Below are 15,767 nucleotides of genomic sequence, written 5' to 3' on the forward strand. Positions count from 1 at the left end.
TATTTTCTCTTATTTGCATTTAGGCCCCCTTTTTCCCTTAAGTGTATTATTATTATTATTATTATTATTATTATTATTATTATTATTATTTTCTTCAATTAAATCCAACCTCAACAGTACCGGGTTCATTATAATATCTCAAATTATTTCACCCGAAAATTCATATTCAAAAATTTCTGAATTCCTATATATTTTTTTTTCTTGGGGTTTACAAAACACACATCATTAGTATTGATGAACTTTGTCCTTTTTCTGAAAGAATTTTTAGGTGATTGTAGAGTGACTGCCAACCATTCATCCATGCAATTCAAAATACTATTCATAGACAGGGTTATATCTCATTGTGGGCTTTGGTTTGTTTTGTTTGGTCACCTCTTAATCGAGAATTGCTTAAAAACTTATCTTGAATGTTTTTATGATCCATTTCTCGTACTTATGCACAAAAACAATTCTTTCAAGATCTTTCTTTTAGGAAAAGGATTCAAATGTTGTGAGATCATGCAATATAAAAAAAAGGTTCTATATGCGAAGAATTCATAACAAAACTTTATTTTTATTAACTTGGAAGGAAATGAACATATTATACATAATATATTTTTACAGAATCGGAATTCACTGGTATACCTAGATCGTCTCCATCCATTCTAGACAACCTTAAAGTGCCTCCTGAGAAAGCCTTCTTCACTACATAAGGACCCTCATAGTTTTACATCCATTTTCTCTAATCCTTTCCTGGTAAAGGTATTATGTTTTTAGCACCAAATCTCCTTTCTGAAACATCTAAGGTCTAACCTTCTTGTCATATTCTTTGGCCATCCTTTTTTGGTAAAATTGGTGATGACAAATTATAGCTATCATTTTCTCACTGATCAGATTTAGTTGTTTATATCTCACTTTAGCTCATTCTACCTCTTTTAACTTAGAATCTATCAATACTCTCAAAGAGGGTATTTCTACTTCCAAAGGCATCACCACCTCCATTATATATACCAAGGAATATGGGGTAGCTCCCGTATAAGTTTTGACTGCTTTACGATATGCAGAAGAGCAAATGGCAAAATCTCATACCAATCTTTGTAAGTGATCACCATTTTCTGAATAATCTTCTTGACATTCTTGTTGGCAGCTTCTACAACATCGTTCATCTTTGTTCTATACGATGAGGATTTGGAATGCTTAATTTTTCATTTGGCACAAAACTCTACTATAATCTTGCCGTTGAAGTTATAAGCATTGCCAACTATTATCTTTCCTAGTGGACCATATTGGCAGATTAAGTCCTTTTCTAAAAAAAATAATTCACCACTTTCTGTGTTACATGAGCATATGAATTGGCTTCTACCCATTTTATAAAGTAGTCAATGGCCATGAGGATGAATCTAGGTTCATTGTTGGTTTTTAGGTTAACAGGCCCCATCAAATCAATTTCCTACATTGCAAATTTCTATGGTAATGTTAGATTAAAAAGAGGAATCATAGGTGCATTGATTAATCTTATCACAATACATTTGACACTTATGATATTTTCTGACATAATTGATGCAGTCTCTTTCTAATGTCATCTGAAAATAACCAACCCTTTGTATTTTCATTGCCATCATGTGCCCACTAACATGAGTTAAGTAAATCCTTTCATGGACTTCTTGCAACACATTTATAGCATCAGCCTCATTTAAACATCTTAGCAAGGTTCTGTTAAATGATCTTTTGTATAAAATTTCTCCATCTAAGTAGAAATCCATTGCAATCTTCTCAAGGTTTTCCTATCTGCTTTGAAGGCTCCGACAAGATACTTTTGGTTTTGCATAAGATTCTTGGTATCATAGTACCAAGGGCTTCCATCTATCTCTCCTTTAATTACCAACATTGAACAGAAAAATGTCTGATATCAATGTGTAGCAATTATACCTTATGTCCAAAATTAATTTTGGCCATGAAAGCCAGTGTGGCCAAAGCATCCGCAAAATGGTTCCCTTTCCTTTCTAGATGGGTTAACTCTATCTCTTTAAACTCTTCTACCAGTTTGGATAGATCTTCTTGGTAAGGTCTTAAATTTTCTTTCTTGGTTTGTCATTCCTCTTTCACTTGATAGATAATCAACATTGAATCACCGTATACATCTATCTTTCTAATTATAAGTTCTAATGCAGCTTCTAAGCCTAGGATATAAGCCTTATACTCAGCTGTATTGTGGTTGCATTCAAACTGTAGTTTAACCAAAACCATGTACTACTTCTTATCATGAGAGATTATTATTGAGTCGGCTTTATTTCCATATACATTTACCACTCCATTGAAATACATGTTTCACCAATCTATCTTTTTTTTTTCCTCTTCGATTAACAATATATTTTCATCAGGAAAACAAAATCCAATGGCTCATAATCTTCAATGGCATTGTTAGCCAAATGGTCAGCTATTGCGCTTTCTTTCACAGCCTTTCTCATCAAATATACTATGTCGTATTCTGCTAACAGAACTTGCCATCTTACAATTTAACTTGATAAATAAGGTTTGTCACACACACACACACATCTCAAGAGATCCACCTTGGAGATCAACCATATAGTATGATACAACATATAATGTTGTAATCGTTTTACTACCCATACTAGCGCACAACATAGCTTTTCTATCACCATATATCTAGACTCATATTCTGTGAACTTCTTACTTAAGTAATAAATAACTTTTTCTTTCTTTCTGGTTTTATCGTGTTGGCTTAACACGCATTTCATGTCTGCTTTAGTCATTGTGAGATATAGTATTAAAGGTCTTCTTGATACTAGAGGAACAAGTAGAGGCAGATTTTGTTAGTACTACTTGATTTTATTGAAGACTTATTTGCATTCCTCATTCCAAGTCCTAGGATTCTTTTTCCTTATTAGCTGTAAGATGGGCTCACATGTTGTTGTTAGCTGGGATATGAATTGAGCAATATAGTTTAATACCCCTAGGAATCCCCTCACCTCTTTTTATGCCTTAGGAGATGACATAGATTGAATGACTTTCACTTTATCAGGATCCACCTCTATCCCTTTTGTCACTCACCATGAATCCTAGCAACTTCCTGGACTTAACTCCAAATGAACATTTGCAAGCTTGAACCTTAGTTTATACCTATTTAATCTCTCGAACAACTTCCTTAAAATCTAGACATATCTCTCTCATTTCTTGGACTTGGATATCTATCATCTACATACACCTTAATTTCTTTGTGCATCATATCATGAAATAACATCATCATAGCCCTCTAGTAAGTGGCCATATTCTTCAACCCGAATGGCATCACCTTGTAGTAGAATGTTCCCCATGGTATGATAAAAATTGTTTTTTTTTTTTATCTATCTTCTAAAGCCATTTTTATCTAGTTATACCCTAAGAAGCCACCAGTGAAGCAATACGTTGAACTGTATGTAGCATTGTCAACCAAAACATCTATATATGGCAAAGAAAAGTCATCTTTGGGGTTAGTTTTGTTCAAATCTCTAAATCCATACAGACTCTTATCTTTCACTTTTTTGTTAGTACGATAACTACGTTAGATACCTATTATGGATATTTAACTACTTCCAAAAAACCAGCATCCCACTACTTTTCAATTTCTATCTTGACTTTAATCAGGATGTTAGGATGAGTCCTTCTCAACTTTTATTTTACCGGTTTGCATCCTTCTACTAGCGATATTATGTGTGCTACAATATCCATATCTAAACCAAGCATATCCTCGTAAGACATCCGTATACTCTTGTAATAGGGTGATCATTTCTACTCTATTCTCGGGAGTAACTGAGGCTTCTATTTTCAGTTCCTTCTTAAATTGATCATTACCCACATTTATGGTTTCAACTTCTACTATAGCGAATAGGTCTGCTCATGTTACTTCATTAATTTTATGAATTCCCTGATATCATTTTCATCATCTTCTTTTTCTTTCATAACTATTACATATTTGTTATATTTTTATCATTCATTCTTGGTGCAAGGTGTATATGGTGTTATACAACACCCGCTTTCAAGTTTTTTGAAAGCAAAAAATGTTTAGTGTAAATGCATGAGTGAGAAAAATATCAATGAAAAAAACAATTTTAAGAAATACAATTGTTTCATTAATTAGAAAAGGTGGGCTCAACAACAAAGGCAAGATCCAATTGACATCTGAGCATTAAATGTTAACCAGGGAAAACAAGCAAATAAAAGCAGCAACAAAATGCATAATAAGATCAGCAATGTTAAGTTACATTTTAAACACCAATGGAGCTTCCCCGGTCACTCAGTTTTGAAACTTCTCGCCTTTAGCCAGCTTTCGCACGAAGGTATTGGCATAAATTTTTTCTAAAGTGTGGATGGCCAGCTGCGGTGGCACTTCATCTTCATTTGCAGCCTTTGTCTTCTCGTCATCCCTTTTAACCTTATCTTCTTCCAAGGTGTCTGTGTTCATAGTCGAGAGTTCCTGACCTAGATTTTCTAGTCCTTTTATCAAGTTGTATTATATATGGAGCCTTTGGGAATGAAACCCTAAGGGGAGGGATTGCCAACTCTTCCTCTTCAGGCTCTCTTCCCTCAATTCTAGCCATTCTTCTCTTTATTCTCACGCTAACACCCTATCTGTAATCCTCTTTTTTTTTTGGCTTGTATCCATGCTTGAATCTTTGATCAGCATATTTAACCTTTATCATATTGACCCTCTTTGGCATTCTAGTGTTAAAGTCATGTTGAAATGGAATTCCATGTTTCAAGAGGCATTTAGTTGTCATCTTCCCTGCTTCTTAAACTCTTGGTCTTCACAAAACTGTGCTTTCAAGAACCCACTAAGTGTTTATAATTTTGATAGCATGAATATCCCATCTTTGCAATCTCCTACTTTTATGAATGGTACAACCATATTCTTTATCATGGAAATTGTCTCCTTGGCCTTGACAGTCACCAACATCCCATTCATGGTGTACTTCAAACACTAGTGTATTGACGAGGTTTGATTAGTACTTAAAAGTGTATTTTTATCAAGGTTTTATATCATCATATTGCACTTAAAATATCATTAAATTTCCTAACTTGAGCATGTTTTATAAACAAGTTCGATAACATAAGAAATCTTGAATTTATGGTAAATGCTCATTTCAAATGCAGGCATATTTCATAATTCAAAGGATTGATTGATTTGTTTAACTATTGAAAGTGAAAAGCCAAAGAGAGGGCTAAGTTTCAAGAAGAGATGCTGGTTCAATTCAAACTGGAACACCATTCAATTATTGGATCATAACTGGAGCTGTAGAACTTGGATTTAGGTCTGGTTTATATGGATGGAAAGCTAAGACATATGCCTAAAACATTTATGAAAAGTCTAAGATTCAAAAAGGTCATTTTCAATTTCAAATTGTAGCAACAAAAGAGAAGTTGGAATCTGTGTTGCAGCCCAGATACTATTCAGTGTTCAACCCATATCTCGAGTCTTAGAAGTACAAATGAGCTCATTCTTATTTTGCTAGAAATCTAAGATAAATGCCCAGAATTTTAATGAAGATTATCTATTCCAATTTTGATGTTAGCAATGATGTTTTGTTCAGACAAGAAGATAATGATTGTCACCAAGTCAAGAGGTGGCCACCCACTCAACAATTAGTCATTAAATCAATAGTTCTAAATTTTAGTCTATAAAAAGAGGCATTTGCCATACATTTAGCATCTTAGTTTTCAGATCAAGATCATATTCTTGCTTTCTTTCTTTGTATTTTTGTAATGTTTAAGTTTTGCTTTCATTAATATCTTGTTTATACTTTTCATCATAACTATGTTCTTATCTAGTTTATTTATGTTTCTCTTCTTCACAATGTTTAGCTAAGTTTATTATGTCAAGGTGAAAAGGTTTCAGTAATGGTATTAGAATAGGTATAATATAAACTCAACATGGACTTCAATGTTTATATCCAAGAAAGTTTGTTATTAACATGTTGTATCTTTTTATCTTACTAATTCTTAATACCTTGCTTGTTAAATGATTAATCTAGATTTGTTTTGTACAACCCTTGGTATAACAAATAGTTGGCACTTTCATAGCCTACTGTATGGTATAACTGACACTTGTGCTATGAAAGGAACTTGATTTGTTATTAACATAAGTTAACATCATGAATTCCTAACAATATTTCAAAGTATGGTGTTACTAAAATAAGATATAAGATAATTAATATGATCATGTTAAAAATTTGTAATGAACTATTAAGGATAAATCATCCGATTGGAACCTCCTTTGTGTGTGGTTTCCAGTTAATTAATAAAAAGAGTTTATACTATACTTATTTCTAATACTATTAGTGGATCCTCTAACCTTGATAATTGCTTTTATCTTTGATAAATACTCACATCAATATCACATCTCAAAAGTTCTTTTTAACTCCTTTTCATTTATTATTTATAATCTATATAGTTGACCTCTATGTAGTTCGACCCCGATCTTGCCGGGTTATTTATTACTTCGACACTCCTGCACTTGGGATAAGACATCAATATTTTGATCGTGTCAAGGTTACTACCCTAGTTGCATGAATCCAAGGCCTTTCTAACAAAATGTTATAAAAAGGGTATCCATAACTTTTAGCGTCATCAAGAAAACCTGTGGCCCCATATATAACTCCACTTTTAGAATCCCAATAATTTATCTAGGTGAGCCATCATATGCTCTCGCCATCATGGTGCTAGGTTTTATGTGCGATTCATCGACGGACATTTCCTTCAGCATATGTTTTGGCAACACATTAAGGGTTAAACCATTGTTGATGAGCAATTTACCTATAAGGCAGTCTTTGCATCTGACATGGATTTACTAGGACTTGTTGTGTCCAGTTCCTTCAGCATCCAACTCGTCCTTTGTGAAGTACAAGTAACTGCTTGCATGGATCCTCCCCACTAGATGTTCCATGGTTTTCTGCTCAATATCCTGAGCTACATAAGTGTTGCTCAACACTTTTTGCAGGGCATTTTGGTGCAGTTCGGAGCTAAGTATTAAGGACGTAAGGGAGATCCTGAATTGGGTGTTTTTTAGCTAATTCATTTTGCGGTATTCATTATGCTTTATCATCTTTAGGAACTCATGTGACTCTTCCTCAGTCACAGGTTTGTTAACCTCAAGTTCTTTGTCAAAGTTTGTTACTTCTATGCCTTTAGCTTTCTTTAGCTCTTCAGGCGTGAAACAACAACCACTCTGGGTCAGCCCACTGATATTAGAGGTACAATAATAATTGTAAGGCATCAGGTTATGATTTCTTTTATTTGCATAGGATGGTTTGATCAAGATCAATTTGGGTAATCCATTAACTATTTGTTAGATCTTACATACTTCTAACTGTTTCTCTTAACCTTCCATCATCCTTACCTCATTACTAAACTCTATAAACTTTATCCTCAATGTCGCACCCGACATCGCGGCGACCCTAAAAAATTATTCTCTTGAATTAATTATGGAAAAAGAACAGATTTCTGGCATCTGGTTTTTTTATGGGAAAATGTCTTGTTTAAGGAGTCGCCACCTAGTATTATGGTCACTAGGAACCCTAACTGGTCAACAGAGATTCTATGGCTCGGGATTGGTTACGTAAAAGGGAAGATATTATCACCCCTTAAACGTTCTGCCTAAGGCAGACTCAATAACTTAAACTAATATACAAGGCAAAATAAATAATTTTATATTACTCTCTAATATATATTTTTTAAGTAAAAACCTTTTCTACTTCAAACTTTTATAAAATCAATATTATTTTATGTTTAATTTATTAATTTAATTAGAGAGAATATGATGGTAAGATTCGAACTTCTAACCAAAATAATAGTTTTTTATTACTTTTTTATAATATTCCTGACTGACCCAAGCCAGTGACCAGGCGGCTTTTACCCGCACGCACGATGGCAACAGTTAGCATGTAATTATAATTCTAATGTACAATGTTGGAGAATTATTCTGCAAAACTAGAGACACTTACCTGGGAGCAAGATGGAGGGGATGGTGTGTTGTTCCTCTCTTCATTTTTTAAAGTTCTTCCTCTGGTTTTGGAAGCCAGCGCTGGAGAAGAAGAAGTCGATTGATGCTGGGGCTTTCGTCTGTGGGTTTCTTGTTTCCCTGTCCTCCTCTCTGCATCCCCTTTCCTTCTTTTGATGTGTTGTCCCCTGTCTTTCACGGTCTCTCTCTCTCTGTATGCCCTTGGTTCTGTGATTCCCCTGCTGTGGCCAGAGAATGGCCTTTCTTCACGTGTTCGTGCCTCACGATCGTGAGGCACGAACACCTCTGTTTTATTGAGAAGAAACAGGGGCAGAAAGTTTGTTCTCCTCTGTCTTGTTCGTTTCCTCTCTCGTTCTTGGCCTTTTCTTCTCCTTCTGTGTTTTTTATTTTCTGCCGTTCGTGGCTCCTTCTTTGTTTCTGTATTATGACTGTTTGGAGGGGGAAAGGGGTGGCGCAACCGGAGATAAGGGTGGCGCTCCTGTGTTGGCTGGCCAATGTGCCTCACTGTTTTACGTTTTCTTCTCCAATTTTTTGGTTTCTTTTTCTTCTTTTCTTCTTCTCTCTCGGTTCCTTTCCCCTAGTTTTCCTTCCTCTCTTTCAGTTCTGCTCCCCTCTTCGTTGCTTTTTTCTTCACCTCCTCTGTTTCCTTGAGAAGAAACAGAGGAACAAAAGTCTGTTTTGTTCTTCCCCTGCTCTCAGTTTCTTTCTTTTTTTCCGTTCGTCGCTTTTTCTTCCCCCCCAGTCAACTGGTTTTTTCACCTCTCCCCTCTCCTGGGTGTTTTTCGCCCCTTTCCCGTCCCCCTAAACGTTCCTTCTTCTCTGGTTTTTATCCCCCCTTAGCATGCCATCGGTCGATCGTGCCTCTGTTTTAATGCAGGAGTAAAGGCAGCCATTGTCATTTTTTTGGGTGAAGAAGACGAACAGTTACGGGAAAACGGCGCTGTTTCTTGTGTTTAATGGCTATTTGCATTTTGGACCTTGAATGTTTGACAATTTTGTAATTAAATCCCTAGTTAAATTTAATTGGACCCCTGCATTTCATTGCCTTTTACAAGTTAATCCCTGGACTTTAATCTGTTGCAATTATGCCCCCAATTAACCTCTAAACTTTGATATTCTTCAATTAAGTCCCTGATTTCATTAATTTAATTAAATTCAAAGTCCAATTAAGTCTCAAAACTTATCAATTCTCCAATTAAACCCTTAATTGGATTAATTAAATCAATTCCAAGCTTAATTAAGTCTCAAAACTTATCAATTCTCCAATTAAACCCTTAATTGGATTAATTGAATTAATTAAATTCTTGATTGGATGAATTAAATCAATTCCAAGCTTAATTAAGTCTCCAAACTTATCAATTCTCCAATTAAACCCTTGATTGAATGAATTAAATCAATTCCAAGCTTAATTAAGTCTCCAAACTTATCAATTCTCCAATTAAACCCTTAATTGGATTAAATAAATTAATTTCAAGCTTAATTAGATTAATTCCAACGTTTAATTAAACCCCAAAACTTCCATTCATATTGCCCTTAACCCAAAATTTAATTCATTCTTCATTTATTTCATTTTACTTGTTTTTTCATCATCATTATTATTTTTTTCATCAATTTTTTTATCCTTTTCATGGTTAGCATTCTTACCACCTTTTGGAGAACTCAATATAATCCTCAATGTGATGTCCCTTTGCTTCATGAAACTCACAATGGTCACCCTCTCCCAAGTGATATTCAACATTCCTTTTCAAAAATCCTGATTGTATAAGCATGTCATACAATATTTTCGTGGATACCTTCAGCGCCTTTGCTCTTGTTCCCAATTTCCACCATACCTACCCCATTGTTTACTGCAACATCCCATTGTTTCCTACAACATAGTTAGGTAATAAATTTGAATTAACATTGGCGAATCCTCAAAAGTTATCTATCCTATCTTAATAAGCTCTAATAACTTTTTCTTAAAGGCATAACAAGTTTCAATATCATGGCCAGGATTGCGAGCGTGGTATTGACAAGTTAGATCTGGCTTATACTAGACAGGAAATGGTGGTTGCATTGGTGGTACAAGGAGAGGAGCTATATGTCTAATACTAGACAGTTTAGCATACAAATTTTTCAATGGCATTGGTAGAGGTGGTAGTTGTTCTAGGGTATTTCTGGTGTTTTGTCTTTGGTAGTAGTTCTAGTTATGTGATTGATTGGTTTGATTCTAGGCAAAAGACTGGAAATTGAGAGGTATGTGTTTGGAGGTTACAGTAGTTTACTTTTTTACCCTTTACCCTTCTTCAAGGTTGTTCACATCATTCTCCCACACTTAACTTCATGAAAGAAATTAAGTTAAATCATAGAAAGAAGAAGGGCCTTAGGGTCAGCCATAGGAAAATAAATTAGAGTATGAATTATTTTATTTAAATGATGTGAAATTAAAGATAAATTTTTAAAATTACACGAGAAAAATATATTTTTGTGAAGGTTAAGTATTGGGAGCTTGCATGTGTTACAAAAGAAAAAAAAAAGGTTTTTAAAGTCTAGGTAAGGTTGTTAACTTGTAAACTTGGCAAGAATAAGAACTTTAAGTTACTTGTAATGTTATAAGTAATTTAAATAAATAGAAAAGCTTTAAATGAATCAACAAACTATTAAAGAATAAAAATGAAAAAAAATATATATTTATAGAGTGAAACGAAAATACGATGTCATATTGGATTGCCTCTGATTTTGAACATGGCAACCAAGTTACATTTGGATTTGCTAGGTTAAATGGACCATACCGAGCCAACTCTAACACAGTTGGATTTGAAATCTAAGTCATGCAAGGGACATGCATGCATAGGATGATGTTAGATAAAAGAAAAACAAAAAAAAGCTATGCTAACAAGTTATTTTATTTCAAATCAATTTTTTTTTTATTTTTTTTTTCAAATATATTGATGCATAATTAAAATAAAGAATGTTAAGTAGTATGACATGTCGCGAGGTCATATTTCTTTTATATGTATCAATCACTTGTTAGCATCTCGGTTCAGTCTTTGTTTATTTTTATAGATAAAAAAACAAACTATTTAATAAATTATTTTTGCTTTGATTAAATTTTTTTTTCAAATATATTGACACATAATTAAATAAAAACATTAAATAAAATATCATGTTGCAACATCTTATTTTTTTTTATTTATATCAATCACTTGGCATCCAGTTCGATCTTTATTTATTGTTAATAACTCTTTTTTAATAGTTTATTAATAAATATAGTGAGAAATTAATTTTATTGAAGACATTGATTACGCTTTCAAAGTGCTGGAATTGATTTTTGATCCGGCAAACATCTCCGTACTAATATTAGGACACAAGGAAAACAAGATAGATTAACACAAACTCCTTGATGCCATCAATCTTAGAAACATGTAAAGAAAAGCAAAGCCAAACGGGCATAGATAGTTATGGATAAATAGATAGATAAACAGTGCTCAAATTAGATATTTGAAGCAATTTTGTCCATGATGTTTCCCAGGACATTGTTGGACTCACTCAGCAACTTGATGCTCACATTCAGCTTCTCACGCTTAGCAGCTACCGCTGGAGATTCCTCTAACATTCTTTCTATCGCACCATCATGTCTACCGACAAGCTCCTGGACGATCTCCTCTTGCAATTCCTTGTTCACAAGATTTCGAAGACAGAACTGCAAATGCAGAGCCATAAAATCAACCAACCTCCTCAAAACAATTTTCCAGTAAGCAGTCATTCTCATTTTCAAGTCGAAAGCTTGAAGCAAAACATGCTCCTCATACCCCCTGAGACCTGCAATTGGAACCTCTCCCAAACCTTCAATCTTGAAGGTAGAAATGTACCCTTTTTCCAGGACATCACGCGTGAAATCATGCTGTTGAGCCATGAGCTTGCTCCAGTCATTCATGTATTCAGGATTGCTTGTATAATCTGTCAGTTTCTCCATTTGAACAATCTCTGTGACCCAATTTCTAGAATGCTCTTTCATTCTTGCTATGAGACTATGGCCTGCTCGTCGAGTGGAGAGCTGAAGCTGGTGGTAGTTTTCCGAGTGATGCATCAAAACAGATATGACCACACCTTCAATGTAAGTCCATACTTTCTCAACAAAGGCAACCGGTATGTGCGATACCTTTTCAACCTTTTTCTGCAGAATAGAAAGGAAGGTGGTGCGGGGAAGGAAATTTGGCAATTCAATCCCTTTGGCTTCCCCCAAAACCTGAATCTCGTCCATCAGAAAGTTCCCTGCAAGGTCATTTTCAGAGCAATTATGAAGTTCACCTGAGTATTGGTTGAGCATTTCAACCAATCTGGCAGTGCAATGCATATTTTTATCTTCTAGATACTCATCATACTCTCCTCTCACAATGATCTTGTTTAGCGACTCTTTGGCGGATCCAACAATGCCCATGAAAGTTGTGAGGGCTTCACCAACCGAGGACAAAGTCTTGGGCATCCTGTTCAGTTCCGAGATACTGGCATTCAGCTTCTCATTAATCTTCCTCACTATCTCTGGCAAGCATCTTGCTATAATAGTTGCTTGAATTTGAACCAGTTTTTTCAGCCAAAACTGGGATGCCACGCATGGATTTATCAATCTGGATAGAGAGGATGATTTTCAAACAAGTCAGCTTCTTCCTTGCGTGCTTCCTTGTAAGATTCATCACCAATACGATTTTCTCACACAGACATAACCCAGACCTATATTCACATCATCAGCCGTAACCTTCTCAGCAGTCCTTCTGGAGCTCTGTCTGCTTTGGTGACCAACGGCGAGAGTCGCTGCTCACCATTCTTATCCACTTTCTGTGACATCCTAAATCGATACCAAGCTGGTAAAATCAACAGCTTGCAGACAAAACATTAAGGATAATACTCTCTCAGGGCTTATGTACTCCATAATGATATCCGCTATAATGCTCATAGATGTTTTCAGGCTGACCGTGGACAGGAACTCTAGTGATTCCAGGGAGATCAACCATTGTAAAGGTCCGGCAACGCCATTCTTTTTCACTACCAGAGTCAATGGCGTGTTCGATATGCCTTAGCACTGCCTGCAATCTCATCAGTGGCAAGACTTATGGCATTGGCGATCTTTGGCTTCACTGTAGGTACTGTTTTGCCGTTGTACTCCAAGGAAAGCTCTGGTTCTGGAGCTGAAAAATGTGATGTTGCAACCTCATTATGAGAGGTACTCTGGTGCAGATCCTGGCCACGAGGGAGGCTGATACCAGCTAGTGATTCAAGAACACTAGATTTCCCTGAAGTTGATTGATCACCAACAACAACAATGGTAGGGAGTTGTATCCCCATTCTTTTCATGACCTGGAGATGCACTCAGCTTGTCAACTGCATCAAGTAAGAGTCGAATACGCTCATTGAATGATGATAAGATGGGGACTGGGCTGACTACCAGCTCTTGAATGCTTTTCTTCAATGCTCTGTTGGAAGTGATTCCACTTGGTTTTCCCGAGCTATTCGACATTTCTTCTTCACTCACTGAACCACTAAACTCAATATTTGTTTGACAGAGAGAAACTTCAAATAATTGACTTGCTATTTTTTGATTTGTTATGCTTCAAATGAAGAGGGGAAAGTGATATTTTAAAAGAAATGACCAGGGGGATGCTGAAAATTAGTGTCGTGGACTTCGGGAATCCTTCTTTTTGCGTACGAACAAATCTAAAGATCGACTTAATTTCTTTTCAAAACGACAAGAGCCGAATTGGGAAGCTTAACAGTGAAGGAGATGATCTTTTCATGGTATTATTTAAAGAGTACTAGGTTGGTTCTTTCAAATGAGTGGCCTTGCGTGTTCTTTTCTGGTTTGTAACATCGTCACCAGGTACGTACAGTTCAAAGAGGTTTCCTTGTTGGAGGTTGGGTCTTAGCATGAAGTCACTCCATGGCTTGAAATCCTCAAGCTAAGTGATAAAGGTTTGTGTAATCTTTTAAAATGTTAAAGGGTAAAAGTGATTGGAGTTATTGTATGTATTTACTGAAATAATCTAATTAATCTCCTTTTGTTTTCTCTTTTTTTCCTTAGCCTGCATAAAAAGTATGCTATTGACAGCAAGTAAAGCTACAAGCAAACTGTAGCATTTATATTGATTCGTGCTGTGGCTAATTCTCTATGAGTAATTCCAATAAATTTTTTCAGGTAAAAGGCCACCTAAATAATAAGAGTCTCATTTGGAGTTTTAATTTACTACTTTTTTTTTAAAGTGTTTTTTTATATTTAAAAATATATTAAAAAAATAATATTTTTTTTAGTTTTTATAAATTATTTTATAAAATCAGTTACATCAAAACAATCCAAAATATAAAAAAATTAATTTTAATAAAAATAAAATAATGTTTTTTTTAAAATATGATTAGCCTACATTTCCCAAAACGTTTTCTTGAAAACAAAAATTTATAGAAAACATAATTCTAATAAAAGGGAAACAATGGAGCATATTCCTCTCCAATCTGGGATTTGCTCACATCGCGAATACTAAATGCGTGGATGGCTCTCCTTCTCTTAGAAAGTTATGACCGAAATAAGCTTTAGTCCAATCTTTGAAAAAATATAAACAAACTTAAGAGGCTCGCCTTAGTTTACAAGAAATTTTTTTTTCCAAAAAAAAAATTAATTTTTTCAATAAAAAATAAATTCCTGAAAAAGTGAATTATTTTTGATGTATGGTAGGTATATAAAAAATGAACTGGAAAAACATTTTTTCAGTATTTTGTTTTATATTAATAGAAAATAAACTGAAAAATAATTTAATTAATGAATCCATTTTTTTCAAGTTTATCTAATATATATATAATTTTAATATAATATTTAATTCACTTACAATAAAAGAATGAAAAATCTAAAAAATATAATGATGCAATTTTTTTTATTATATTCTATATTCATATCTATAGCTTATTTTATAAAATTATGATTATTTTATGTCATATCATATTAATAGAGAAATAAACATTGTGAAATATTTCTTAATTAAAACCTATTTATTTATTTTTTAATTTTAAAAGCTTAAAATAAAGGTTTTTTTTTTCAATATGAAGAAAGCCAAATTCAATTTAAGAGTTAGATATTGTGGGTTTTTTTTTTTTATGAAGATTTTTTTAAAAGATAAATAAATACAAAAATATTTTGATGGGTTTTTTTGATTAAAGTTTTTTTTTTAGTGAAACCGTTTCCCTATAAACGTAACCAGACAATAAGAACATTGCTATAATGGAGATTGCAAAGCCTGGTGAGAGGCAGACTTAATATCAATCTTATATTTAAGGCCCCCCCTTAGGAGGTTCAAGAGCAACTGTCTCTGGAGGTTGTAGCTAGGCTTTTGTTCAAAAACTCTCCCCTGACAGTGTTCTCATGGTTGCCAAGGAAGAGCTGTTTGATAGACAACCGTTTGTGAGATCTACGACATCCTTTCGAGGTTAGAAAAACCTCAATCCTTCCAAGTCAAGTTAATTCTCTCTTCACCCAACCTTGTACAAACGTGTACTGAGTCAAATGGCATAGGAAAGTGTTTTCCTTTTGACAAAGAAAGGAAAAACACTTTCATGTGATAAAAATGTAAGTTTTTGCTTTTGACCGATACATTTTCCTTTTACTGCTTTCCGGATGTTATACAAACATGAAAAAATGAGGAAAATGAATTTCAAAAATTTTGGTTTTATTGAAACAAATCAAGGCATTAATGATTAGAGGGCTCATTTTTAAACATTAATCAAGCAGAAATGCAAATGATACTTATGAAGAGGA

General features: G+C 34.3%; 1 pseudogene; it reads right to left on the reverse strand.

The window, feature by feature from the left end:
• Positions 1-11,354: 11,354 nt before the first annotated feature.
• On the reverse strand, positions 11,355-13,487 carry LOC118034598 (dynamin-related protein 4C-like; annotated as a pseudogene).
• Between the last annotated feature and the right edge of the window lie 2,280 nt (positions 13,488-15,767).

The sequence above is a fragment of the Populus alba genome, chromosome 3 (assembly GCF_005239225.2).
Source record: "Populus alba chromosome 3, ASM523922v2, whole genome shotgun sequence".
NCBI classification, from domain to species: Eukaryota; Viridiplantae; Streptophyta; class Magnoliopsida; order Malpighiales; family Salicaceae; genus Populus; species Populus alba.